This window comes from Bidens hawaiensis, unplaced genomic scaffold (assembly GCF_021521415.1).
Source record: "Bidens hawaiensis isolate Kalapana, Puna unplaced genomic scaffold, B.hawaiensis_p1.1 tig00023305_1, whole genome shotgun sequence".
Lineage (NCBI taxonomy): Eukaryota > Viridiplantae > Streptophyta > Magnoliopsida > Asterales > Asteraceae > Bidens > Bidens hawaiensis.
This window is the reverse complement of record NW_027493655.1, coordinates 154,739-158,977: the sequence shown is the minus strand read 5'-3', so window position 1 is coordinate 158,977 and position 4,239 is coordinate 154,739.

Genomic DNA, 4,239 nt, shown 5'->3' with positions numbered 1-4,239 from the left:
ACACATATCATCGAACACCTCTTGTGCACCGCATCCAACGTCACAAATGATGCAAAGCACCGCAGGCTGTTAGTAAAATATTCCATGTGCTGTGCTATAATAATTTGTTGCCAACATAATGCAAGTTCATTGAAACATAAAAAATGTAAGTTCACTGTCTGCATTTCATATTTAAGGCTAATCGCATCAGTTCAGAAATAGAAAACAACCACATCAGTTCTAGGGTTTCCATGGAACAGCACACTGATAAGGAAACATAAGGGAACACCGCCGCTACCAACCACCATCACCAAGGTTAACCAACTCGCCCACCCTTTACCTGTCGGACCTCTGCAAAACACCGCCAACACACAGCCGACCACCGGACCCCACACCACATAGGATTTCCAAATAGTGGCTGACGGCGGAGGCTGTTGAAGAGGGTGGAACCGACGCTGATGATGATGGGGTTGTTCAACACCGTGGTACCTACGATGACGCTGGTGGCAGAGGGTTTCGGCGCCGGTGAAGACCAAGAGAGAGTGCGTTGGTACATCAACAGAACTTTGTCAATCAAATGGTGGCAGAGATACGTGTAAAGGAAGAGATACGTGTAAGCCAAACGAATAAGTGCAGTACACAATGCTGGACATACAACTTTTTAAGCAATGGTTACAGCCTTTAAAGCACCAAATACAACCTCCAAAGCACACTTAAGTTGTAAATTAATATATATATAAATTTTGCCTATTGTCAATTTTCGAAGACTATAACCACAGTGACCACTTGAATCTGGTTATAAAATTTGTCTTTGTAAGATACACTTATAATTAAGGCAAACACATCTCCATTATGCACTACGACCTTTTTGTCCTCCACTTAGTCATGTATTTGCATTGTTAGATTGAATTACAATAATCCTCATTGCTGAATCTTCCAAGTTCAAACGCAAGGCACCTCCACATTTAAGTGCTATTGGATAACGTCATCCAAATTTTGGATAGGGTAAAGAAAGGTTCTTCCTTTCTACAAAAGTATGAGAATTCTATTATCATTTCTATATACCCCAAAAGGGTTGTTTCTTAAATGACTTCCCCCACATTTCTTGCATTTTGACATAGTTTGCTTAACTTTACTTATGACCATAAATCGGCACTCATGATTTGAACAAGACCACGTCTTTGTATCAATGAGTTCATCAATGCTTACTAACTAATAAAGTAACACATGCCTTAGTGTTAACTTCCACCACTTAATAAAGTTTAAAATAAATTTGTCATAAGGTTGTTAACAAACCATCACATGTCTAGAAGGATTATAAATCACCATTTAGAACATACCTAAAAAGTTGAGGTCTTCTGACGATCCTCATAAGTTATATCATTTCCTTAGATTGAATGAAACCCCTAAATTTGTCTATACACAAATTCATTCTTGTGTTGTGAATGTTTCACGTTAATTAGTCTTCCCAAAGCACCATAATTAACAAGTACTAATCTAGCATGCTTTAGACTATGACACTTTAGCATATGAACAGAAGATGCATCATTCTGATTCTTCACAGCCATTATAATCTCACTTTGAAACGTTCAACCCAAAATTTTAGACAAAATTATGAGACTTATTAACAAACTCTAAAACTTAGTATTTATGAAAGTCTCACAAGTTATTGTATGTAGCATATACGCAACCTCATCATTCATTTAAGGAACATAACTTATTTTCCTTTCATCTCAAAGGCTTCATCATTTACTTATATGGACGTTGAACATAACTTATTTAAGTTATGGAACATAACCTATATGGACATTGAACATAAGTCTTAATCCAAATCATTTTGATAAATACATTCATCAAGATTAATGTCACTCGTCTATAATCTATTATGTTAAGATAAAGTCATTGGATTAACTCTCAAACTCTTGGAATTCACATTTGTATAGAAAGATTTATACATTTCATTGTTGTTTCTTGAAACTATTTATTGAGATACTCTCCCAAAATAAAAGATAATACTTCCACGTAATTCAAACAAAGTGAATGATGGTAGAAACATCTATATATCCATCGCTATTGTAAGCATATTATAATAAATCTCTATTATAATAAATCTCTTGAGATTACTTAATATCAATTACAATAATAGCATAATAAATTTCTTACGATTCAACTCGGTGAATTTTCAATGATGAATATCCAAGGATTTAAATACCTCATCAACATATATTACTTCATATGTTACAATTCACACTTATTTAATCTCCAAGGAGTTAAATATCACATTTTTTTGTATTTCATCTTAATACACTCACCTCGTTATTCCATGACCCTCTCATGATGTGGTTATACATTTGATGTCTCGCTTTAGACTTTAGTCATGCAACAACTGATAAGTTGTTTCTTAAGCAAAACTCCTTTTGCACTATCTATTTAAAATTATTCCATTTTTTTAACATTAATTTTTTGTTAAAAAAAATCTATAAAATAATTTTGTGTCACAATAAATATTGTTGTATTTTGTTGTAAAATTGCAAGTGTTATCCGAAGATATTGAACACAAAATAATAATACAACCGAAACTACAACATAAAACATTTTTTAATAATAATATTCAAATGGATAAATAGACACGTCTAGACATCAAATCTTAAAGTGTTATTTTTATCTTCAACACTTTTATCATCCGACCAAAATCATTTCAATGATACCATTTTATGCTTTATGTTAAGGTACTCCCTCAAATGCAACTCCATACACACATATCCTTATATCCTCATTTCAATTTTGAAACTATACTCTTGAAAAATTATGTTCAAAACAACACTAAGTTTAAGTAGCAAAGCTTGAACAGTCAATCATGTTCACACAACACGAAGTTATTTTCCACCATAGAATATCCTTGAGAACGTTATCTTGGATATACATATTCTACTTTTAGCAAGAGTAGCAAACCAATTTGAATTATCTAAAATATGCAAAACTTTGTTTAAAATCATTTTAAAACACTTTCTTACTTTTGCAATATATTATATTAATAAAAAGGGTTTATGAAAACAAAGTCGGACCTAAAACATCAAACAATTTATATGGTTTAGATATAAGACCCTTATACTAAAATGGTTTCCAGCACACATGTTAAAAAAAACATGTTATAACGCACATTATAAAACTAAACGTTTACGTATAACGTTTTTCAAGAATAGAATCTATAGAAGAAACCATTTCTATTTTTTTCTAACGCAATTAAATGTTTACATAAAACATTTCCTTTATATTTGATTTATAAAATAAACAATTTCTAACAAGCATGTTAGAACTTAAACAATTATAATTTGAAGGATAGAATATTTATACATGAAACAAAAAAAACCTTTAAACCGTTGGTTTTTCTTGTGTATAACCCAAGAGTCACTCTATTAACACCAAGTTAATGCACGAATTATTAGTAACTAATGGGAGGAATATGAACATGCACACGTGAAATCTGTTGTGCACACTTTCATCAAATTACACATGTACGTCTCACTACACTATTTTCTAACACGCCCGTTAGAAAATTAACGTTTACACAAAATGTTTTAAACACATATGCTTATATATATATATAATGAATCGTATCTTACACGCATGTTAGATATTTAAACATATGTTGTATACTAATACACCCGGTCAAAACCACAAGTTAGAAAAATAACCGATTACAAAATTGGTTTTAAATGAATGCTTTTTTTTAATCACCGCTTCTAACACAATATTTAGAAAACAGATGATTACAACAATCATTTTAAAATGAACGGTTTACTACGAACCATTACTAACACAGTTGTTAGACATAAAACCTCAATGGTTATCCAAAAATCGTTCCTAACAGTGTTGTTAGAATACTAACGATTACAAAAATCATTTTTAAACCAAACGGTCAAATCAAACATTTCGTTATATAACACAACATTTTTTAGATATAAGATTGTACTACAATCTTTAAAATATCTAAAACGGATATTGTACTACAAATAATATTTCCCAAAATTATTTCTAAAGTTTCATGAAAAATATCTTTTATATCAATGCTTTTGTGAACCCAAAATCCTTATAATTAAGGTTTTAAGATTGTAGCAACAATCTCATGAAATCTGTTTTAAGATTGTAGGATACGGTTCACTTTTTATTAAAAATAAAATAAGCGCTAACGATACTCTCGTTAGTAATGGGAAATATATGAGTACAATACCGTTAACAAATCGAATAAAATGAATATAA